The 27,500-nt window shown below is 36.8% G+C and overlaps 1 protein-coding gene across 1 annotated transcript in view; it reads right to left on the bottom strand.

Moving 5' to 3' along the window:
- The window catches only part of KCNH5 (potassium voltage-gated channel subfamily H member 5), a 1,175,650-nt gene that overhangs the window by 45,891 nt on the left and 1,102,259 nt on the right, over positions 1 to 27,500 (bottom strand). The gene's annotated exons all lie outside the window — the stretch shown is intronic.

Here is a 27,500-nt window from a genome sequence, read left to right as displayed (position 1 = left end):
ATATATATATATATATATATATATATACACCCTTACACACACACATATAAATACACCCTCACACACACACACACACACACACACACATATATATACACCCTTACACAGTCACATATATACACCCTTACACACACACACACATATATATATATACACCCTTACACACACACACACACACATATATATATACACCCTTACACACACACACACACATATATATACACACCCTTACACACACACATATATATACACCCTTACACACACACACACATATATATATATATATATATATATATATACACCCTTACACACACATATATATATATACACCCTTACACACACACACACACACACACATATATATATATATATATATATATATATATATATACACCCTTACACCCACACACACATATATATATATATATATATATATATATACACCCTTACACACACACACACACACATATATATATATATACACCCTTACACACACACACACACACACACATATATATATACCCTTACACACACACACACACACATATGTATATACACCCTCTCACACACACACATATATATATATATATACACCCTTACACACACACATATATCTACACCCTCACAAACATATATATAACATATATATATAATCGCCAGAGAACTAGCTAGAGAACTAGCTGATGAGCAGTTGTTCGTTCCTGTTAGAGCGCTTCTCTCTTCTGTATGCAAATTAATTATGACCCTGGGGAAGTCTCCCTATGGGTGTTAGGGGCAACCAGATATGGACTCCTTGGCCAGTGCTTGCTTAGAGGAATGTGGCTGCACCTCACCGATGAGGCCCAATAGGCAGAAACGATCGTCTGGGGTTGTCATGTTCCTTGTTCAAAGGAGAATTGCCTGGTATTTCGGGGCTGGACTGACCTTAACTGGCGGGATCAGACTGATATGCTTCAGGATAGTTTTCCAATGTGAAAGGCACACTGGTCTAAAAGAGGCTGCTCCAGGTGGTAAATCGCCAGAGAACTAGCTGATGAGCAGTTGTTCGTTCCTGTTAGAGCGCTTCTCTCTTCTGTATGCAAATTAATTATGACCCTGGGGAAGTCTCCCTATGGGTGTTAGGGGCAACCAGATATGGACTCCTTGGCCAGTGCTTGCTTAGAGGAATATGGCTGCACCTCACCGATGAGGCCCAATAGGCCGAAACGATCGTCTGGGGTTGTCATGTTCCTTGTTCAAAGGAGAATTGCCTGGTATTTCGGGGCTGGACTGACCTTAACTGGCGGGATCAGACTGATATGCTTCAGGATAGTTTTCCAATCTGAAAGGCACACTGGTCTAAAAGAGGCTGCTCCAGGTGGTAAATCGCCAGAGAACTAGCTGATGAGCTGTTGTTCGTTCCTGTTAGAGTGCTTCTCTCTTCTGTATGCAAATTAATTATGACCCTGGGGAAGTCTCCCTATGGGTGTTAGGGGCAACCAGATATGGACTCCTTGGCCAGTGCTTGCTTAGAGGAATGTGGCTGCACCTCACCGATGAGGCTCAATAGGCCGAAACGATCGTCTGGGGTTGTCATGTTCCTTGTTCAAAGGAGAATTGCCTGGTATTTCGGGGCTGGACTGACCTTAACTGGCGGGATCAGACTGATATGCTTCAGGATAGTTTTCCAATGTGAAAGGCACACTGGTCTAAAAGAGGCTGCTCCAGGTGGTAAATTGCCAGAGAACTAGCTGATGAGCTGTTGTTCATTCCTGTTAGAGCGCTTCTCTCTTCTGTATGCAAATTAATTATGACCCTGGGGAAGTCTCCCTATGGGTGTTAGGGGCAACCAGATATGGACTCCTTGGCCAGTGCTTGCTTAGAGGAATGTGGCTGCACCTCACCGATGAGGCCCAATAGGCCGAAACGATCGTCTGGGGTTGTCATGTTCCTTGTTCAAAGGAGAATTGCCTGGTATTTCGGGGCTGGACTGACCTTAACTGGCGGGAACAGACTGATATGCTTCAGGATAGTTTTCCAATGTGAAAGGCACACTGGTCTAAAAGAGGCTGCTCCAGGTGGTAAATCGCCAGAGAACTAGCTGATGAGCTGTTGTTCGTTCCTGTTAGAGCGCTTCTCTCTTCTGTATGCAAATTAATTATGACCCTGGGGAAGTCTCCCTATGGGTGTTAGGGGCAACCAGATATGGACTCCTTGGCCAGTGCTTGCTTAGAGGAATGTGGCTGCACCTCACCGATGAGGCCCAATAGGCCGAAACGATCGTCTGGGGTTGTCATGTTCCTTGTTCAAAGGAGAATTGCCTGGTATTTCGGGGCTGGACTGACCTTAACTGGCGGGATCAGACTGATATGCTTCAGGATAGTTTTCCAATGTGAAAGGCACACTGGTCTAAAAGAGGCTGCTCCAGGTGGTAAATCGCCAGAGAACTAGCTGATGAGCTGTTGTTCGTTCCTGTTAGAGCGCTTCTCTCTTCTGTATGCAAATTAATTATGACCCTGGGGAAGTCTCCCTATGGGTGTTAGGGGCAGCCAGATATGGACTCCTTGGCCAGTGCTTGCTTAGAGGAATGTGGCTGCACCTCACCGATGAGGCCCAATAGGCCGAAACGATCGTCTGGGGTTGTCATGTTCCTTGTTCAAAGGAGAATTGCCTGGTATTTCGGGGCTGGACTGACCTTAACTGGCGGGATCAGACTGATATGCTTCAGGATAGTTTTCCAATGTGAAAGGCACACTGGTCTAAAAGAGGCTGCTCCAGGTGGTAAATCGCCAGAGAACTAGCTGATGAGCTGTTGTTCGTTCCTGTTAGAGCGCTTCTCTCTTCTGTATGCATATATATATACACCCTTACACATACACACGCATATATATATATATATACACCCTTACACACACACATATATATGACGTCACTGATATATACACCCTTACACACACACATATATATGATGTCACTGATATATACACCCTTACACATACACACACATATATATATATATATATACACCCTTACACATACACACGCATATATATATATATATACACCCTTACACATAAACACGCATATATATATATATATATACACCCTTACACATACACACGCATATATATATATATACACCCTTACACACACACATATATATGACGTCACTGATATATACACCCTTACACACACACATATATATGACGTCACTGATATATACACCCTTACACACACACATATATATGACGTCACTGATATATACACCCTTACACATACACACGCATATATATATATATATACACCCTTACACATACACACGCATATATATATATATATACACCCTTACACATACACACGCATATATATATATACACCCTTACACACACACATATATATGACGTCACTGATATATACACCCTTACACACACACATATATATATATATATATATATATATATATATATATATATATATATATATATATATATATATATATAGTATATATAATATATATTCATTATAGCCCTTTCCATTTAAATTGAAGCCTTATAAAAAAATATTTACATCTTTATGGATTTTTTTTATCTGTAACTGCATATATAAATCTAACAGTTTATTTTAATGTATTTAGGTTGTATTTGGTGAACATTTTTCACCAAAAACAACCTAAATACATTAAAATAAACTGTAGGCGTAGATTTATGAATAGTCTACCTTGCTAAAATACCCACAGCATACGCTGTCGGTATTTAACATTGCACAAGCATTTCTAATGAAATGCTTGTGCAATGCCGACCCCTGCTCATTGGCGGACAAGTTAAGGAGCAGTGGTCTTACGTGGTCATCCGCTGCTTAATAAATGGAGCCCTTAGCCTTTACTCAAGGTCTTCAGTCGCACTAACCTGATGAGCGTTCATTTTGTTTGTGCTTGAGTGAATGCATTTGCTTTCAACTTGTAATACGCTCGCAAGTTAACTCGATCACGATATTGCTTATAGCAACTCGCGCTAACAATAGCGCACCCCTTGTAATCTAGTCCTATGTGTTTTCAGCCATATTTATATATTTACTAAACAGGTGAATGATGGTTGAATTTATACAGCTGCTGAAATCAGAGCACTGGCTTGTGAGGAACAGAATAGTGAGAGATAAACCCAGTTATTGTTTTAGCAGAGAGCATATCTACAGGACGTCAGCAGACTCAGCAGTATTAGGAGGTTAAATCTCTTTACATTTATAAATGAAATTACTTTAATAACCACAATTAAAATACAAAAATCCATTTAAAGGGACATAATACTCATATGCTAAACCACTTGAAACTGATGCAGTATAACTGTAAAAAGCTGACAGGAAAATATCACCTGAGCATCTCTATGTAAAAAAGGAAGATATTTTACCTCACAATTTCCTCAGCTCAGCAGAGTAAGTTCTGTGTAAAAAGTTATACTCAGCTGCAGCTCAGCTGCAGGTAAAAAAATAAAAAAGAATAAGAAATGAACAGCAGCCAATCAGCATCAATAGTGCTGAGGTCATGAACTCTTTTACTGTGATCTCATGAGATTTTATTGTAAATTTCCTTACACTGAATAGGGAAATAAGATGAGAGTGCACGAAAGCTCGCTCCTTCCGCTGTCCCGGGACAGACATACTGATTTGCTGCTTTGAAGTCCTTTACACTGGGATGTGGCTACTGAGAAACTTTTGAGGTAAAATATCTTTCTTTTTTACAGAGAGATGTTCAGGTGATATTTTCTAGTCAGCTTTTTACAGCTATGCTTCATCACTTTCAAGTGTTTAAACATTTGGGTATTATGGCCCTTTAAAGAATACCTCCCAAAATCAGACAAAACCAGTTTGAGGAAATAACTTGCCATAAAGTTTATTATCTTTCTTTTAAATAAGGGACTGTCCTCTTTCCAAAGAGTGATCTGCAGAGCTAGAGAGGAATGATTTCTTGGTACCTAAATCTGTCTATATGGTAATTATTCCTCTAAAGTTGTAGATTCCACATAAGTAGGTGATCACTTGAGAGAAATATAGGCATAAGGATGATTTATTTTCCAATATGGAGCACCTCTCCTGTTTGGTGGGTATAGACTAGACATGTGCACGGCTAAAAAATTTGGTTCGTTTTCGGTTCGGATCGATTCGGACTTTTCAAATTTCGTTTCGGATCGAATCGGATTCGGCAAAATTTGAATAAATTTGTTTCGGATTTATTCGGATCCGAATAAATTCGTTTCGGATTTATTCTGATTCGGCTGAATTCGGTTCTATTCCGTTCCGAAATTCGGTATGTTTTTAGTACACTAACACCCATTTAGTACACTAAGTCACTAACACCCATAAACTACCTATGAATCACTAAACCGAGGCCCCCCCACATCGCAAACCCTATAATAACATTATTTAACCCCTAATCTGCCGATCGGATATCGCCGCAACCTACATTATAGCTATTAACCCCTAATCTGCTGTCCCTAACACCGCCGACCCCTACATTATAGTTATTAACCCCTAATCTGCCTCCCCCAACGTCGCCGCAATCTAACTACAAGTATTAACCCCTAATCTGCCGACCCGATATCGCCGCCGTCTACATTATAACTATTAACCCCTAATCTGCTGTCCCTAACACCGCCGACCCCTACATTATAGTTATTAACCCCTAATCTGCCTCCCCCAACGTCGCCGCAATCTAACTACAAGTATTAACCCCTAATCTGCCGACCCGATATCGCCGCCGCCTACATTATAGCTATTAACCCCTAATCTGCTGTCCCTAACACCGCCGACCCCTACATTATAGTTATTAACCCCTAATCTGCCCCCCCCCAACGTCGCCGCAATCTAACTACAAGTATTAACCCCTAATCTGCCGACCCGATATCGCCGCCGCCTACATTATAGCTATTAACCCCTAATCTGCTGTCCCTAACACCGCCGACCCCTACATTATAGTTATTAACCCCTAATCTGCCTCCCCCAACGTCGCCGCAATCTAACTACAAGTATTAACCCCTAATCTACCGACCGCAAATCGCCGCCACTATAATAAATGTATTAACCCCTAAACCGCCGCACTCCCGCCTCGCAAACACTATAATACATTTTATTAACCCCTAATCTGCCCTCCCTAACATCGCCGCCACCTACCTACAATTATTAACCCCTAATCTCCCGCCCCCAACGTCGCCGCTACTATAATAAGGTTATTAACCCCTAAACCTAAGTCTAACCCTAACACTAACACCCCCTAACTTAAATATAATTTAAATAAAACGAAATAAGTTTACTATAGTTAAATAAATGAATCCTATTTAAAACAAAATACTTACCTGTAAAATAAACCCTAATATAGCTGCAATATAACTAATAGTTACATTGTAGCTATTTTAGCATTTATATTTATTTTACAGGCAACTTTGTATTTATTTTAACTAGGTACAAAAGCTATTAAATAGTTATTGACTAATTAATAGCTACCTAGTTAAAATAATTACAAAATTACCTGTAAAATAAATCCTAACCTAAGTTACAATTAAACCTAACACTACACTGTCATTAAATAAATTAACTACAAGTACCTACAATTATCTACAATTAAATAAACTAAAGTACAAAACCCCCCCACTAAATTACAAAAAATAAAAAAACACTAAATTACAAAAAATAAAAAAATATTACAAGAATTTTAAACTAATTACACCTAATCTAAGCCCCCTAATAAAATAACAAAGCCCCCCAAAATAAAAAAAATGCCCTACCCTATACTAAATTACAAAAGTAATCAGCTCTATTACCTTACCAGCCCTGAACAGGGCCCTTTGCGGGGCATGCCCCAAAGAAAACAGCTCTTTTGCCTGTAAAAAAAAAACACAATCCCCCCCCCACATTACAACCCACCACCCACATACCCCTACTCTAACCCAAACCCCCCTTAAATAAACCTAACACTACCCCCCTGAAGATCTCCCTACCTTGAGTCGTGTTCACCCAGCCGGGCCGAAGTCTTCATCCGATGGGGCAGAAAAGGACATTCAGGCCGGCAGAAGTCTTCATCCAAGCGGGGCAAGAAGAGGTCTTCCATCCATCATACAAGTACCAAAATACAAACAAACACTAAATTACCAAAAATAATACAATATTACAATAATTTTAAACTAATTACACCTAATCTAAGCCCCCTACTAGCTATTAATATAGCTTCAATATAACTAATAGTTACATTGTAGCTATTTTAGGATTTATATTTATTTTACAGGCAACTTTGTATTTATTTTAACTAGGTACAATAGTTATTAAATAGTTAATAACTATTTAATAACTACCTAGCTAAAATAAATACAAATTTACCTGTAAAATAAATCATCACCTAAGTTACAATTACACCTAACACTACACTATCATTAAATTAACTAAATAAATGAATCCTATATAAAACTAAAGACTTACCTGTAAAATAAACCCTAATATAGCTGCAATATAACTAATAGTTACATTGTAGCTATTTTAGCATTTATATTTATTGTACAGGCAACTTTGTATTTATTTTAACTAGGTTCAATAGCTATTAAATAGATATTGACTATTTAATAGCTACCTAGTTAAAATAATTACAAAATTACCTGTAAAATAAATCCTAACCTAAGTTACAATTAAACCTAACACTACACTATCATTAAATAAATTAACTACAAGTACCTACAATTAAATACAATTAAAAAAACTAAACTAAAGTACAAAAACCCCCCACTAAATTACAAAAAATAAAAAAAATTACAAGAATTTTAAACTAATTACACCTAATCTAAGCCCCCTAATAAAATAACAAAGCCCCCCAAAATAAAAAAAAATGCCCTACCCTATACTAAATTACAAAAGTTAACAGCTCTATTACCTTACCAGCCCTGAACAGGGCCTTTTGCGGGGCATGCCCCAAAGAAAACAGCTCTTTTGCCTGTAAAAAAAAAACACAATACCCCCCCCCCACATTACAACCCACCACCCACATACCCCTACTCTAACCCAAACCCCCCTTAAATAAACCTAACACTACCCCCCTGAAGATCTCCCTACCTTGAGTCGTGTTCACCCAGCCGGGCCGAAGTCTTCATCCGATGGGGCAGAAGAGGACATCCAGACCAGCAGAAGTCTTCATCCAAGCGGGGCAAGAAGAGGTCTTCCATCCATCAGAAAAGTACAAAAAAATAAACAAACACTAAATTAGCAAGAATAATAAAATATTACAATAATTTTAAACTAATTACACCTAATCTAAGCCCCCTACTAGCTATTAATATAGCTACAATATAACTAATAGTTACATTGTAGCTATTTTAGGATTTATATTTATTTTACAGGCAACTTTGTATTTATTTTAACTATGTACAATAGCTATTAAATAGTTAATAACTATTTAATAACTACCTAGCTAAAATAAATACAAATTTACCTGTAAAATAAACCCTAACCTAAGTTACAATTACACCTAACACTACACTGTCATTAAATTAACTAAATAAATTAATCCTATATAAAACTAAATACTTACCTGTAAAATAAACTCTAATATAGCTACAATATAACTAATAGTTACATTGTAGCTATTTTAGCATTTATATTTATTTTACAGGCAACTTTGTATTTATTTTAACTAGGTACAATAGCTATTAAATAGATATTTACTGTTTAATAGCTACCTAGTTAAAATAATTACAAAATTACCTGTAAAATAAATCCTAACCTAAGTTACTATTAAACCTAACACTACACTATCATTAAATAAATTAACTACAAGTACCTACAATTAAATACAATGAAATAAACTAAACTAAAGTACAAAAAAAACAAACACTAAATTACAAAAAATAAAAAAAATTACAAGAATTTTAAACTAATTACACCTAATCTAAGCCCCCTAATAAAATAACAAAGCCCCCCAAAATAAAAAAATGCCCTACCCTATACTAAATTACAAAAGTAATCAGCTCTATTACCTTACCAGCCCTGAACAGGGCCTTTTGCGGGGCATGCCCCAAAGAAAACAGCTCTTTTGCCTGTAAAAAAAAAACACAATACCCCCCCCCCACATTACAACCCACCACCCACATACCCCTACTCTAACCCAAACCCCCTTAAATAAACCTAACACTACCCCCCTGAAGATCTCTCTACCGTGTCTTCACCAAGCGGGCCGAAGTCTTCATCCGATGGGGCAGAAGAGGACATCCAGACCGGCAGAAGTCTTCATCCAAGCGGGGCAAGAAGAGGTCTTCCATCCATCAGAAGTCTTGATCCAGGCGGCATCTTCTCTGTTCATCCATCGGGAGCGGAGCGGCAGCATCCTGAAGACATCCCACGCAGAGCATACTCTTCTTTCTTGATCCGACGACTAGGTGACTGTACCTTTAAGTGACGTCATCCAAGATGGCGTCCCTTGAATTCCGATTGGCTGATAGGATTCTATCAGCCAATCGGAATTAAGGTAGGAAAAATCTGATTGGCTGATTCAATCAGCCAATCAGATTCAAGTTCAATCCGATTGGCTGATGGAATCAGCCAATCAGATTGACCTCGCATTCTATTGGCTGATCGGAACAGCCAATAGAATGCGAGGTCAATCTGATTGGCTGATTCCATCAGCCAATCGGATTGAACTTGAATCTGATTGGCTGATTGAATCAGCCAATCAGATTTTTCCTACCTTAATTCCGATTGGCTGATAGAATCCTATCAGCCAATCGGAATTCAAGGGACGCCATCTTGGATGACGTCACTTAAAGGTACAGTCACCTAGTCGTCGGATCAAGAAAGAAGAGGATGCTCTGCGTGGGATGTCTTCAGGATGCTGCCACTCCGCTCCCGATGGATGAACAGAGAAGATGCCGCCTGCATCAAGACTTCTGATGGATGGAAGACCTCTTCTTGCCCCGCTTGGATGAAGACTTCTGCCGGTCTGGATGTCCTCTTCTGCCCCATCGGATGAAGACTTCGGCCCGCTGGGTGAAGACACGGTAGAGAGATCTTCAGGGGGGTAGTGTTAGGTTTATTTAAGGGGGGTTTGGGTTAGAGTAGGGGTATGTGGGTGGTGGGTTGTAATGTGGGGGGGGGGTATTGTGTTTTTTTTTACAGGCAAAAGAGCTGTTTTCTTTGGGGCATGCCCCGCAAACGGCCCTGTTCAGGGCTGGTAAGGTAATAGAGCTGATTACTTTTGTAATTTAGTATAGGGTAGGGCATTTTTTTATTTTGGGGGGCTTTGTTATTTTATTAGGGGGCTTAGATTAGGTGTAATTAGTTTAAAATTCTTGTAATTTTTTTATTTTTTGTAATTTAGTGTTTGTTTTTTTTGTACTTTAGTTTAGTTTATTTCATTGTATTTAATTGTAGGTACTTGTAGTTAATTTATTTAATGATAGTGTAGTGTTAGGTTTAATAGTAACTTAGGTTAGGATTTATTTTACAGGTAATTTTGTAATTATTTTAACTAGGTAGCTATTAAACAGTAAATATCTATTTAATAGCTATTGTACCTAGTTAAAATAAATACAAAGTTGCCTGTAAAATAAATATAAATGCTAAAATAGCTACAATGTAACTATTAGTTATATTGTAGCTATATTAGAGTTTATTTTACAGGTAAGTATTTAGTTTTATATAGGATTAATTTATTTAGTTAATTTAATGACAGTGTAGTGTTAGGTGTAATTGTAACTTAGGTTAGGGTTTATTTTACAGGTAAATTTGTATTTATTTTAGCTAGGTAGTTATTAAATAGTTATTAACTATTTAATAGCTATTGTACCTAGTTAAAATAAATACAAAGTTGCCTGTAAAATAAATATAAATCCTAAAATAGCTACAATGTAACTATTAGTTATATTGTAGCTATATTAATAGCTAGTAGGGGGCTTAGATTAGGTGTAATTAGTTTAAAATTATTGTAATATTTTATTATTTTTGGTAATTTAGTGTTTGTTTGTTTTTTTGTACTTTTCTGATGGATGGAAGACCTCTTCTTGCCCCGCTTGGATGAAGACTTCTGCCGGTCTGGATGTCCTCTTCTGCCCCATCGGATGAAGACTTCGGCCCGGCTGGGTGAACACGACTCAAGGTAGGGAGATCTTCAGGGGGGTAGTGTTAGGTTTATTTAAGGGGGGGTTTGGGTTAGAGTAGGGGTATGTGGGTGGTGGGTTGTAATGTGGGGGGGGGATTGTGTTTTTTTTTTACAGGCAAAAGAGCTGTTTTCTTTGGGGCATGCCCCGCAAAGGGCCCTGTTCAGGGCTGGTAAGGTAATAGAGCTGATTACTTTTGTAATTTAGTATAGGGTAGGGCATTTTTTTATTTTGGGGGGCTTTGTTATTTTATTAGGGGGCTTAGATTAGGTGTAATTAGTTTAAAATTCTTGTAATATTTTTTTATTTTTTGAAATTTAGTGGGGGGGGGGGTTGTACTTTAGTTTAGTTTTTTTAATTGTATTTAATTGTAGGTACTTGTAGTTAATTTATTTAATGATAGTGTAGTGTTAGGTTTAATTGTAACTTAGGTTAGGATTTATTTTACAGGTAATTTTGTAATTATTTTAACTAGGTAGCTATTAAATAGTCAATATCTATTTAATAGCTATTGAACCTAGTTAAAATGAATACAAAGTTGCCTGTACAATAAATATAAATGCTAAAATAGCTACAATGTAACTATTAGTTATATTGCAGCTATATTAGGGTTTATTTTACAGGTAAGTCTTTAGTTTTATATAGGATTCATTTATTTAGTTAATTTAATGATAGTGTAGTGTTAGGTGTAATTGTAACTTAGGTTATGATTTATTTTACAGGTAAATTTGTATTTATTTTAGCTAGGTAGTTATTAAATAGTTATTAACTATTTAATAACTATTGTACCTAGTTAAAATAAATACAAAGTTGCCTGTAAAATACATATAAATCCTAAAATAGCTACAATGTAACTATTAGTTATATTGAAGCTATATTAATAGCTAGTAGGGGGCTTAGATTAGGTGTAATTAGTTTAAAATTATTGTAATATTTTATTATTTTTGGTAATTTAGTGTTTGTTTGTATTTTTGTACTTGTATGATGGATGGAAGACCTCTTCTTGCCCCGCTTGGATGAAGACTTCTGCCGGTCTGGATGTCCTCTTCTGCCCCATCGGATGAAGACTTCGGCCCGGCTGGGTGAACACGACTCAAGGTAGGGAGATCTTCAGGGGGGTAGTGTTAGGTTTATTTAAGGGGGGTTTGGGTTAGAGTAGGGGTATGTGGGTGGTGGGTTGTAATGTGGGGGGGGGATTGTGTTTTTTTTTACAGGCAAAAGAGCTGTTTTCTTTGGGGCATGCCCCGCAAAGGGCCCTGTTCAGGGCTGGTAAGGTAATAGAGCTGTTAACTTTTGAAATTTAGTATAGGGTAGGGCATTTTTTTTATTTTGGGGGGCTTTGTTATTTTATTAGGGGGCTTAGATTAGGTGTAATTAGTTTAAAATTCTTGTAATATTTTTTTATTTTTTGTAATTTAGTGTTTTTTTATTTTTTGTAATTTAGTGGGGGGTTTTGTACTTTAGTTTATTTAATTGTAGATAATTGTAGGTACTTGTAGTTAATTTATTTAATGATAGTGTAGTGTTAGGTTTTATTGTAACTTAGGTTAGGATTTATTTTACAGGTAATTTTGTAATTATTTTAACTAGGTAGCTATTAAACAGTAAATATCTATTTAATAGCTATTGTACCTAGTTAAAATAAATACAAAGTTGCCTGTAAAATAAATATAAATCCTAAAATAGCTACAATGTAACTATTAGTTATATTGCAGCTATATTAGGGTTTATTTTACAGGTAAGTATTTAGTTTTAAATATGATTCATTTATTTAATGATAGTGTAGTGTTAGGTGTAATTGTAACTTAGGTTAGGATTTATTTTACAGGTAAATTTGTATTTATTTTAGCTAGGTAGTTATTAAATAGTTATTAACTATTTAATAACTATTGTACCTAGTTAAAATAAATACAAAGTTGCCTGTAAAATAAAAATAAATCCTAAAATAGTTACAATGTAACTATTAGTTATATTGTAGCTATATTAGGGTTTATTTTACAGGTAAGTCTTTAGTTTTAAATAGGATTCATTTATTTAACTATAGTAAACTTATTTCGTTTTATTTAAATTATATTTAAGTTAGGGGGTGTTAGTGTTAGGGTTAGACTTAGGTTTAGGGGTTAATAACCTTATTATAGTAGCGGTGACGTTGGGGGGGTAGATTAGGGGTTAATAATTGTAGGTAGGTGGCGGCGATGTTAGGGAGGGCAGATTAGGGGTTAATAAAATGTATTATAGTGTTTGCGAGGCGGGAGTGCGGCGGTTTAGGGGTTAATACATTTATTATATTTGCGGCGATTTGCGGTCGGTAGATTAGGGGTTAATACTTGTAGTTAGATTGCGGCGACGTTGGGGGGGGCAGATTAGGGGTTAATAACTATAATGTAGGGGTCGGCGGTGTTAGGGACAGCAGATTAGGGGTTAATAGCTATAATGTAGGCGGCGGCGATATCGGGTCGGCAGATTAGGGGTTAATACTTGTAGTTAGATTGCGGCGACATTGGGGGGGGCAGATTAGGGGTTAATAACTATAATGTAGGGGTCGGCGGTGTTAGGGACAGCAGATTAGGGGTACATAGCTATAATGTAGGTGGCGGCGATATCGGGTCGGCAGATTAGGGGTTAATACTTGTAGTTAGATTGCGGCGACGTTGGGGGAGGCAGATTAGGGGTTAATAACTATAATGTAGGGGTCGGCGGTGTTAGGGACAGCAGATTAGGGGTTAATAGTTATAATGTAGGTGGCGGCGATATTCGGTCGGCAGATTAGGGGTTAATAAAATAATGCAGGTGTCAGCGATAGCGGGGGCGGCAGATTAGGGGTTAATAAGTGTCAGATTAGGGGTGTTTAGAGACTCAGGGTACATGTTAGGGTGTTAGGTGCAGACTTAGTGTTTCCCCATAGGAAACAATGGGGCTGCGGTGTTAGTTTTTTTTCAGCCGAAACTCCCATTGTTTCCTATGGGGAAATGCCGAATTTTACCGAGCTAATTCGGATTTATTCGGAGATACGGCAGCTATTTCGGATTCATTCGGTAGATTCGGAAGTATTTTAATTCGGAAATCCGAATCGATCCGAATCTCCGAATTTACCGAATTTACAGAATTTCCGAATTAATCCGAAACGAACCGCACATGTCTAGTATAGACAAGGTGATTGTCCCCTGAGCAGGGCTCCATTGATTTACATAATCTAATAGGCAGTTTACTGACTTCAAGCCAATTGCATGACAACTTTTAGAAAGAAATATAAGTTGTGGCTCAACTTTTTTAGAAAATGTACCAGTCTTTAAAAGAAAACTGATGGTAAACTCTTTTTTTATTTTCACCATCTTTAAACATCCCTCTTTAATACATATTTTATTAGCGGATGCTTTAGCGACTCTCTATAAAGTGTCCCAGTCTTTAGGGTTCACTTCTGTTTTTGCACCACAACACAAATATTGTGACTGCCACAATGTTCTTAGCAGAGAAGGAAACAATGGCACTACTTATAACTGAAAATTGTATTTATACGTTCCCCTTCTTATCAACTAAATATTAAATACATCTCTATGAGTTGAGTATGTGTAGTTATTTGTGTGATTGAGGGTAGGTGCTTGTACCTATTCATATATTTACAAGGAATCAGTGAGGAACTGATAAAGGGGTACAAATATATTTGTACCCCTTTATCAGTTCCTCACTGATTCCTTGTAAATATATGAATAGGTACAAGCACCTACCCTCAATCACACAAATAACTACACATACTCAACTCATAGAGATGTATTTAATATTTAGTTGATAAGAAGGGGAACGTATAAATACAATTTTCAGTTATAAGTAGTGCCATTGTTTCCTTCTCTGCTAAGAATACTTGTCATATCTAGTTAATAATAGATTTCCACAATAGAGCACACTATACTCTCCCCGATTCTTTTCGGTAGAGAGCAAAAATATAAAATCCACATCATGACTACATTAGATCAAGATATGGCTGCTAGACAGCAAAAAAGGATGAAAGACTTAAACGCAGTATTTAATACATCTACAGGTGTCTGTAATGAAACACCTGATATGAATAATACACTAAGAGAACTACACAAAACATTATATAAGCAATCAAAGGTATGGTGGAATCACCATTTTTTTGAACGCTATATTACGAACAATTTAATTCCACGTGGACTACGTGTTCAATTATTTCCGGCCTTTCAATTCAAGGACAAAAATTTAGTCAATGAATGGGAAGAAGCTCTAACAGAGAGCTCACAAAAATTAATGTCAATCCTAGTGAAACACGATAAATCAGAGGTAGCAAGATTCCAAGCTGAGATAGATGAGTACAAATCCAAGTTAACAGAATTTGAACATTTGGAAGATTTCCAAAAACTGTATCAACAATACCAAAAAGAATTAGACAAACTGGAGGAAGAAATAACCAAAACAAAAGGTCAAAAACTACATAGGGATAAAACTGACTTTGCCAATCACAAAGTATATAGATGGAGACAAAAAGGTTTCTTTAAAAACAACAAGACATCTAATAATATTATACAAACTGATGTATCAGACACAGAGGAAGAAACAGATGGAACAACCTCAGATAACAATGAAACCCCTGTTCCCAATCCAATTACAAATATCCTACCACGTGCACACTCTAGTTTTTTAGGTCCCAGTTCAGGGTCAGAGACAGACACACCAGGCGGGGGAGAGGTAAAAACAAGGGCCAAAAGAAAACCCCAGGAACATCACAGAAGGGAAACACGGGGTGCCAAACAGAGAAAGAGAACAGTGAGTCCATTCTCCCATATCAGACTGAACAATTAAATATAATCAATCTCTCTGACCATATTCTAACTGAACATCACTCATCCATTCTAACTAAGGGGCTATCTTTCTGTCCAAACAATAAATTAGATAAATTCTTACTAACAAAAGACATTCAACTATTTGTTAGGAAATTGATGCTAAAAAAGATACATCATATGAGAAATAGCCCAGAAAACAATGAGTGGACTAATGATGAATTACAAAGCCTAAAAGACTTAGAAGATCTTTTACAAGAAAGTGATGCTGTACAAACTAATGCCAAATGGCGTGACCTAATTAAAAACAAATCTCAATACATACCAAACATTTCACAATTCCACAATATACAAACCTTCAATCAAATAGTTTGTAATGAAATTAATTCCCTGACTGTGTGTAATACAGGTACTAATATCTCATTATTAGAACAACAAGCACTCAGGGAAATTGAAAGTTGGGATGATGTAGTGATAAAAGGTTCTGATAAGGGTGGGAATATTGTTATTTGGCCGGTGGAACAATACCTAAATGAGGCCAATAAACAACTTGATGATGTAAACTGTTACAAAAAACTAATATTTAATCCATCTGCATCTTTCAAAAAACAATATGACACCATAATCGAAATGGCAAAAAACAACTGTATTATCAACAACAAAGAATTTAAATTTTTACAAGTCAAAAACCCAAGAATCTCCACACTATATTTAATCCCTAAAATACATAAAAATATTACAAACCCTCCAGGTCGTCCCATTGTTTCCGGCAATGGGTGCCTAACAGAAAAAGCGAGCACTTATGTTGATAAGAGACTGAGATGCTTTGTAGAAGAGCTACCCTCTTACGTCAGAGATACCACAGAGGTACTTCAACGTCTAGCAGATATTCAGGTAGCTACAGGAACATGGCTAATCACTGCTGACGTGGAATCTCTCTACACAAGCATAAAACATGACTTTGGTATTAATGCAGTAAAACACTTTCTCGATTTGGATTCCTCGGAATCTCATGAACATAATTCATTTATTTTGGAACTACTAAAATTTATATTACATCACAATTTTTTCGTATTCAATGACCGTTACTATTTACAAACACGGGGTACTGCAATGGGCACTGCATGTGCACCAACGTATGCCAATTTATTTTTGGGGTGGTGGGAGAAGGAAATCGTCTTTTCTGACAACAATGCTACATACATGGAGCAAATACCCCTATGGATACGCTACATCGACGATATCCTATTTATATGGGAAGGATCAAAAACCGATCTAGACAAATTCCTTGAGATACTTAACAATAATAACATCAATGTTAAGTTAACATATGAATGTAGCCAATCCGAGGTAAATTTTCTTGATCTAAAAATAATAAAAGACGAAAATGGTAACATTACAACAGACCTCTTTCGCAAACAAACCGCCACCAATTCAATCCTACATCACAGCAGTGCCCATACAAGAAGTACCTTAAGATCCTTACCAACAGGAGAGTTTCTCAGAATACGTAGAAACTGCTCATCTGAATCTATCTTCAAAATAAGAGCAAAAGAATTGGAAACGAGATTGAAAGCAAGAGGGTATAGTAATAGGAGCCTGAAAAAAGCTAAATACAGAGCCCTCCATACTCCAAGACAAGATCTTTTGTTCCCCAAGCCGAAGAGAACAGATGACCAAACACGACTAATAACAACCTTTAACTCTCAAATCAAGGATGTAACACATATCATTCAAAAATCATGGCACATCCTCAAAAATGATCCTGATTTAAATGAAAGTCTAGGGGATAGAATCTCGATTTGCTACCGAAGATCCAGGAATTTAAAAGACAGATTAGTACAAAGTCACTTTGTTAAGAGGAAAACTAAAATTACATACCCTGGTAACTATCCATGCCGGAATTGTACATATTGTCCAAATACCTTTCAAATCAATAAAATTCAGGACAGATTCGGAAAGACACATCTTATTAAAGATTATATCACATGTAACACTACAGGTGTAATATATGTATTACAATGCAGCTGTGAGCTGAATTACGTTGGAATGACCTCACGCCCGCTCAAGAAGAGAGTGGGGGAACACATGTGTAATATAAGAAATGCAGAATCTGATCTAAAGAAAGGTAAAAAGATCACACAAATTGCTAAACATTTTTTGATAAAACATAGTTCAAATACTGACGTTTTGTCTTTCTTTGGCTTAGAAAAAGTATCATTGGGCATCAGAGGCGGAGATCTGGAGGATGCATTATTACAAACAGAATGCAAATGGATTTATTTGCTAAATTCTGTAAATCCACATGGACTAAATGAGAACAACAACTATTATGTCTTTTTACCTAAATGAATAACAAACTAACATGCATTAGTTTGCATTATTACAAACAGAATGCATTAGTTTGCATTATTACAAACAGAATGCAAATGGATTTATTTGCTAAATTCTGTAAATCCACATGGACTAAATGAGAACAACAACTATTATGTCTTTTTACCTAAATGAATAACAAACTAACATACTGAAATATGTTCTTTATTATATATGATATCTAATATACTTATATAATTACTTAAATATGATTTTTGGAATCTTATGATAATTTTCATATACAAAAACATTAAGTCAATATAGGCATATGTTAATAACAAATAGTGAATAAAAACCCAGTATACAATAATATACTCATGGGTTATGTTTTAAATGATGGTCATGACATCTGAGTGTATATGAATAACATTTGATCTTAAGAATCATATGTAAAGATTTCATATAATAAATTATAATTAGAATATTATATTTCTTCCGTAATGTTTATAGCTATTATTAAAATCCCTAACCCTATTATATAGTTACAATCACCATCCACAAATCACTATTATTGTAGAACATTACACTAGTCCAAAATCAAAATATCACACATGTGTCACAATGTATCAATTTGCACTTTTATTGCAATTTTCAAATATAAGATCATTATAGATTCCACAGACACGAATAATAATCGCCTCGTTATAATAACAAGGACATATTTAATTTTTTTTAAAATATTCACATTAATAAAATATTTGCACTACACTTCAGTGATGGAATCACTGGTTATCTATGAAAGATGAACACATAGTTCATATTTTCACATTATCACATATAAGCAGCACATTTCTTTTAAATGCCCATCACCTCACCTTTATTAATATGAGTACTAATCTGTAGGTACTTAGTAAATCATCTTTATGTCACTAATTCACTTTATATTTAATTTATATTTAATAAATGGAAGAATATATCACATTACATCAAGATATAATGTTGAACAATAAATGTACACTCAGACCATCAAATTATAAGTCCAAAACCTTAGAATAAAAAGTTCATTTCAAGTTTAATCAAAAGTCCGAAAACCTAAGATAAAATAATTTTATTATGAAGAAGATCATGATGATATATATTACTTTCGTGCAAACGTATAGATCGATGCCTGTTTTTCTTTAGAAAAAATCGCCGTCACAAATATTTAAACATTTAACAAATACTTTAAACCATATTTAGAAACTGCAATTTAAATTTTGCAACTGTCATAATAAAAGGAGGGTAACATGAGGAACCAATAAGAGAATGATCCTCATTGATTGACAGTTTCTAGAACCATTGGTCATAACAGCAATCAGAAACAGAGATCGTTCACGAGCAAACATACAAGCACATGATTGACAAGATCGATAGCCAATGGAAGTCGATCTGTGAAAGCCAATAGCGTAATATCCAAACTGAGTAACCGGGCTACAAGTGACGTATTGACGCAGGAAAATCAGTATCTGATGAATGACAATGCTTACAACCAATAGCGGACTGAACATGTAAGTCTTTACTGGACGGATGATTGGCAATTTGTTAGACCAATAAAAACGCAACAACCAAAAGTTATTGACAAGCATTATAACCAATCAAATCGATGAGATTTCCAAATGGAGAATAATAACGATATTTAATAGCAAAATAAGTATGTTAAAATCATAAGCGCTTATGTGAAATACAAAATATAAGCAATTCGCTCAATACATTTATAATACAAATTACATTAAACACATGAATTTTGTTAAATCATTACGGCTAAACAGACCAATCAAAACTCACTATGAATACACACCCACCAGCACAGCCAATAGATGATGCCCAAAAAAGCAAGCCCCTTACTGACAGCCAATCCAATCACAGATAAGGGTATTTAAACCTCGTGAGGACAGAGTGAGACTGCCCTTTGATACAGCCACCACGGCGAAACGCGTCAGTGGCAATCCCCCCTTCCCCTCTTGTTGTTTTTAAAAAATAATTGGTTTACTACCATATTATACAGATGACTAGTTAAACTTGAAATTATAACTACCTAGGCGGTGAAACTCTGCTATATAAAAGCTACGTTACTATAGCAAGAATTACTTCTAATGGTGACAGTTCAAATAACTCACGGTAATAAATAGGTAATCATTTGGGCTTTTCCCAAATTACTACAAGACTATTATATATTATCCAGTCAGTTTTGTCAGACTACTTAATCATAATTAAAGGTACTAATAAGGTAATAGGTCAGGCCTTTCCTGACCACTAGATGGTATTATACCATTCTCCACCACATCGGTACTAACAAGGTAATCCGTCAGGCTTTTCCTGACTACTGACTGTTATACAAGTATTGAGCCAAACATTAGTCGACCATTTAGGGTACTAAGAAGGTAATCAGTCAGGCTTTTCCTGACTTTAGGATTAGATTCTCCCCTCATTCATATTAGGTAAATAGATAAACCGTTTGCACTAACAGAGAATCAAATACATTTTTTACTACCCAACAACCCATTGGATAGTATATAATTCTCATAATTACCAACATATGTGAAATATTCTATATCTGGGGTCACAGTGATCTATATATACTTAACTGATAGAAATAACAACATAAATCTATTTCTACTTTAGATTAAATATTCTCATGTCCCCATATAATGGGTGAGAAAGCCTAATAGCTCAGCAGATTTTTTAGTATCACCCTCCTAGGTAATCATAGCTAGCCATTTCCATATTATAATCAACACGAATATTTATTTGGACGTGTTGTTTTTATAGCCACTATCCTATGGCTATACGGTAGATAACCAATCTGAATTTTTAAGTGTATGTTAACCCAGATTTTAACATGATTTAATAAAGGTTATATTTTATTTTCATTCCGAAATTTACTCTATATACATTTTTTCACGTTCCTGACTGCTATATTTGTACCCCTTTATCAGTTCCTCACTGATTCCTTGTAAATACATATATTTAGAACTTTATAAAAAAGTGCCTAACCATAGCTTAGAGTGTCACAGAAAATAAGCTTACTTACTTACCCCAGGACACTCATCTACATGTTGTAGAAAGCCAAACCAGTACTGAAACGAAAATCAGCAGAGGTAATGGTATATATATAAGAGTATATCGTCGATCTGAAAAGGGAGGTAAGAGATGAATCTCTACGACCGATAACAGAGAACCTATGAAATAGACCCCGTAGAAGGAGATCATTGCATTCAAATAGGCAATACTCTCCTCACATCCCTCTGACATTCACTGCAGGCTGAGAGGAAAACCGGGCTCCAACCTGCTGCGGAGCGCATATCAACGTAGAATCTAGCACAAACTTACTTCACACCACCTCCATAGGAGGCAAAGATTGTAAAACTGAATTGTGGGTGTGGTGAGGGGTGTATTTATGGGCATTTTAAGGTTTTGGGAAACTTTGCCCCTCCTGGTAGGAATGTATATCCCATACGTCACTAGCTCATGGACTCTTGCTAATATGAAAGAAATGAATTTATCAGGTAAGTTCTTACATAAATTATGTTTTTTTCCCTGTGGGCTGTTAGGCTCCTGGGGGCTGAAAATGCTTCATTTTATTGCGTCATTCTTGGCGCAGACTTTTTTGGCGCAAAAAATCTTTTCTGTTTCTGGCGTCATACGTGTCGCCGGAAGTTGCGTCATTTTTGACGTTCTTTTGCGCCAAAAGTGTCGGCGTTCCGGACGTGGCGTCATTTTTGGCGCCAAAAAGCATTTAGGCGTCAAATAATGTGGGCGTCTTATTTGGCGCTAAAAAATATGGGCGTCGCTTTTGTCTCCACATTATTTAAGTCTCATTTTTTCTTTGCTTCTGGTTGCTAGAAGCTTGTTCATTGGCATTTTTTCCCATTCCTGAAACTGTCATTTAAGGAATTTGATCAATTTTGCTTTATATGTTGTTTTTTCTCTTACATATTGCAAGATGTCTCACGTTGCATCTGAGTCAGAAGATACTTCAGGAAAATCGCTGTCTGGTGCTGGAACTACCAAAGCTAAGTGTATCTGCTGTAAACTTTTGGTAGCTATTCCTCCAGCTGTTGTTTGTATTAATTGTCATGACAAACTTGTTAATGCAGATAATATTTCCTTTAGTAATGTACCATTACCTGTTGCAGTTCCATCAACATCTAATGTTCAGAATGTTCCTGATCCCATAAGAGATTTTGTTTCTGAATCCATCAAGAAGGCTATGTCTGTTATTCCTCCTTCTAGTAAACATAAAAAATCTTTTAAAACTTCTCTTTATACAGATGAATTTTTAAATGAACATCATCATTCTGATTCTGATGACTCTTCTGGTTCAGAGGATTCTGTCTCAGAGATTGATGCTGATAAATCTTCATATTTATTTAAAATGGAATTTATTCGTTCTTTACTTAAAGAAGTACTAATTGCTTTAGAAATAGAGGATTCTGGTCCTCTTGATACTAATTCTAAACATTTAGATAAGGTCTTTAAATCTCCTGTGGTTATTCCAGAAGTTTTTCCTGTTCCTAGTGCTATTTCTGAAGTAATTTCCAGAGAATGGGATAAATTGAGTAATTCATTTACTCCTTCTAAACGTTTTAAGCAATTATATCCTGTGCCGTCTGACAGATTAGAATTTTGGGACAAAAATCCCTAAGGTTGATGGGGCTATTTCTACCCTTGCTAAACGTACTACTATTCCTACGTCAGATGGTACTTCCTTTAAGGATCCTTTAGATAGGAAAATTGAATCCTTTCTAAGAAAAGCTTATCTGTGTTCAGGTAATCTTCTTAGACCTGCTATATCATTGGCTGATGTTGCTGCAGCTTCAACTTTTTGGTTGGAAACTTTAGCGCAACAAGTAACAGATCATGATTCTCATAATATTATTATTCTTCTTCAACATGCTAATAATTTTATCTGTGATGCCATTTTTGATATTATCAGAGTTGATGTCAGGTTTATGTCTCTAGCTATTTTAGCTAGAAGAGCTTTATGGCTTAAAACTTGGAATGCTGATATGTCTTCTAAATCGACTCTACTTTCCATTTCTTTCCAGGGTAACAAATTATTTGGTTCTCAGTTGGATTCTATTATCTCAACTGTTACTGGTGGGAAAGGAACTTTTTACCACAGGATAAAAAATCTAAGGGTAAAAACAGGGCTAATAATCGTTTTCGTTCCTTTCGTTTCAACAAGGAACAAAAGCCTGATCCTTCATCCTCAGGAGCAGTTTCAGTTTGGAAACCATCTCCAGTCTGGAATAAATCCAAGCCTTCTAGAAAAGCAAAGCCAGCTTCTAAGTCCACATGAAGGTGCGGCCCTCATTCCAGCTCAGCTGGTAGGGGGCAGGTTACGTTTTTTTCAAAAACATTTGGATCAAATCTGTTCACAATCTTTGGATTGAAAGAAAAGTCAAATTTTTAAAGTAAGAAAAATAATTGATTCAAGTGCATCATCCCAAATATGAAACTGACTGTCTGAAAAACATAATTTATGTAAGAACTTACCTGATAAATTCATTTCTTTCATATTAGCAAGAGTCCATGAGCTAGTGACGTATGGGATATACATTCCTACCAGGAGGGGCAAAGTTTCCCAAACCTTAAAATGCCTATAAATACACCCCTCACCACACCCACAATTCAGTTTAACGAATAGCCAAGAAGTGGGGTGATAAGAAAAAAGTGCGAAAGCATATAAAATAAGGAATTGGAATAATTGTGCTTTATACAAAAAAATCATAACCACCACAAAAAAAGGGCGGGCCTCATGGACTCTTGCTAATATGAAAGAAATGAATTTATCAGGTAAGTTCTTACATAAATTATGTTTTCTTTCATGTAATTAGCAAGAGTCCATGAGCTAGTGACGTATGGGATAATGACTACCCAAGATGTGGATCTTTCCACACAAGAGTCACTAGAGAGGGAGGGATAAAATAAAGACAGCCAATTCCTGCTGAAAATAATCCACACCCAAAATAAAGTTTAATGAAAAACATAAGCAGAAGATTCAAACTGAAACCGCTGCCTGAAGTACTTTTCTACCAAAAACTGCTTCAGAAGAAGAAAATACATCAAAATGGTAGAATTTAGTAAAAGTATGCAAAGAGGACCAAGTTGCTGCTTTGCAAATCTGATCAACCGAAGCTTCATTCCTAAACGCCCAGGAAGTAGAAACTGACCTAGTAGAATGAGCTGTAATTCTCTGAGGCGGAGTTTTACCCGACTCAACATAGGCAAGATGAATTAAAGATTTCAACCAAGATGCCAAAGAAATGGCAGAAGCTTTCTGGCCTTTTCTAGAACCGGAAAAGATAACAAATAGACTAGAAGTCTTTCGGAAAGACTTAGTAGCTTCAACATAATATTTCAAAGCTCTAACAACATCCAAAGAATGCAACGATTTCTCCTTAGAATTCTTAGGATTAGGACATAATGAAGGAACCACAATTTCTCTACTAATGTTGTTGGAATTCACAACTTAGGTAAAAATTCAAAAGAAGTTCGCAACACCGCCTTATCCTGATGAAAAATCAGAAAAGGAGACTCACAAGAAAGAGCAGATAATTCAGAAACTCTTCTGGCAGAAGAGATGGCCAAAAGGAACAAAACTTTCCAAGAAAGTAATTTAATGTCCAATGAATGCATAGGTTCAAAAGGAGGAGCTTGAAGAGCCCCCAGAACCAAATTCAAACTCCAAGGAGGAGAAATTGACTTAATGACAGGTTTTATACGAACCAAAGCTTGTACAAAACAATGAATATCAGGAAGAATAGCAATCTTTCTGTGAAAAAGAACAGAAAGAGCAGAGATTTGACCTTTCAAGGAACTTGCGGACAAACCCTTATCTACACCATCCTGAAGAAACTGTAAAATTCTCGGTATTCTAAAAGAATGCCAAGAAAAATGATGAGAAAGACACCAAGAAATATAAGTCTTCCAGACTCTATAATATATCTCTCTAGATACAGATTTACGAGCCTGTAACATAGTATTAATCACAGAGTCAGAGAAACCTCTTTGACCAAGAATCAAGCGTTCAATCTCCATACCTTTAAATTTAAGGATTTGAGATCCTGATGGAAAAAAGGACCTTGAGACAGAAGGTCTGGTCTTAACGGAAGAGTCCACGGTTGGCAAGAGGCCATCCGGACAAGATCCGCATACCAAAACCTGTGAGGCCATGCCGGAGCTACCAGCAGAACAAACGAGCATTCCTTCAGAATCTTGGAGATTACTCTTGGAAGAAGAACTAGAGGCGGAAAGATATAGGCAGGATGATACTTCCAAGGAAGTGATAATGCATCCACTGCCTCCGCCTGAGGATCCCGGGATCTGGACAGATACCTGGGAAGTTTCTTGTTTAGATGAGACGCCATCAGATCTATTTCTGGAAGTTCCCACATTTGAACAATCTGAAGAAATACCTCTGGGTGAAGAGACCATTCGCCCGGATGCAACGTTTGGCGACTGAGATAATCCGCTTCCCAATTGTCTATACCTGGGATATGAACCGCAGAGATTAGACAGGAGCTGGATTCCGCCCAAACCAAAATTCGAGATACTTCTTTCATAGCCAGAGGACTGTGAGTCCCTCCTTGATGATTGATGTATGCCACAGTTGTGACATTGTCTGTCTGAAAACAAATGAACGATTCTCTCTTCAGAAGAGGCCAAGACTGAAGAGCTCTGAAAATTGCACGGAGTTCCAAAATATTGATCGGTAATCTCACCTCCTGAGATTCCCAAACTCCTTGTGCCGTCAGAGATCCCCTACACAGCTCCCCAACCTGTGAGACTTGCATCTGTTGAAATTACAGTCCAGGTCGGAAGCACAAAAGAAGCCCCCTGAATTAAACGATGGTGATCTGTCCACCACGTTAGAGAGTGTCGAACAATCGGTTTTAAAGATATTAATTGAGATATCTTTGTGTAATCCTTGCACCATTGATTCAGCATACAGAGCTGAAGAGGTCGCATGTGAAAACGAGCAAAGGGGATCGCGTCCGATGCAGCAGTCATAAGACCTAGAATTTCCATGCATAAGGCTACCGAAGGGAATGATTGTGACCTAAGGTTTCGACAAGCTGAAATCAATTTTAGACGTCTCTTGTCTATTAAAGACAGAGTCATGGACACTGAATCTATCTGGAAACCCAGAAAAGTTACCCTTGTCTGAGGAATCAATGAACTTTTTGGTAAATTGATCCTCCAACCATGATCTTGAAGAAACAACACAAGTCGATTCGTATGAGATTCTGCTAAATGTAAGTACCAAGATATCGTCCAAATAAGGAAATACCACAATACCCTGTTCTCTGATTACAGACAGAAGGGCACCGAGAACCTTTGTAAAAATTCTTGGAGCTGTAGCTAGGCCAAACGGCAGAGCCACAAACTGGTAATGCTTGTCCAGAAAAGAGAATCTCAGGAACTGATAATGATCTTGATGAATCGGAATATGCAGATATGCATCCTGTAAATCTATTGTGGACATATAATGCCCTTGCTGAACAAAAGGCAAGATAGTCCTTACAGTTACCATCTTGAACGTTGGTATCCTTACATAACGATTCAATATTTTTAGATCCAGAACTGGTCTGAAGGAATTCTCCTTCTTTGGTACAATGAAGAGATTTGAATAAAACCCCATCCCCTGTTCCGGAACTGGAACTGGCATAATTACTCCAGCCAACTCTAGATCTGAAACACAATTCAGAAATGCTTGAGCTTTCACTGGATTTACTGGGACACGGGAAAGAAAAAATCTCTTTGCAGGAGGTCTCATCTTGAAACCAATTCTGTACCCTTCTGAAACAATGTTCTGAATCCAAAGATTGTGAACAGAATTGATCCAAATTTCTTTGAAAAAACGTAACCTGCCCCCTACCAGCTGAGCTGGAATGAGGGCCGCACCTTCATGTGGACTTAGAAGCAGGCTTTGCCTTTCTAACAGGCTTGGATTTATTCCAGACCGGAGATGGTTTCCAAACTGAAACTGCTCCTGAGGATGAAGGATTAGGCTTTTGTTCTTTGTTGAAACGAAAGGAACGAAAACGATTATTAGCCCTGTTTTTACCCTTAGATTTTTTATCCTGTGGTAAAAAAGTTCCTTTCCCACCAGTAACAGTTGAGATAATAGAATCCAACTGAGAACCAAATAATTTGTTACCCTGGAAAGAAATGGAAAGTAGAGTTGATTTAGAAGCCATATCAGCATTCCAAGTCTTAAGCCATAAAGCTCTTCTAGCTAAAATAGCTC

This window comes from Bombina bombina, chromosome 1 (genome assembly GCF_027579735.1).
Source record: "Bombina bombina isolate aBomBom1 chromosome 1, aBomBom1.pri, whole genome shotgun sequence".
NCBI lineage: Eukaryota > Metazoa > Chordata > Amphibia > Anura > Bombinatoridae > Bombina > Bombina bombina.
This window is presented reverse-complemented; position numbering and strand designations above follow the sequence as displayed.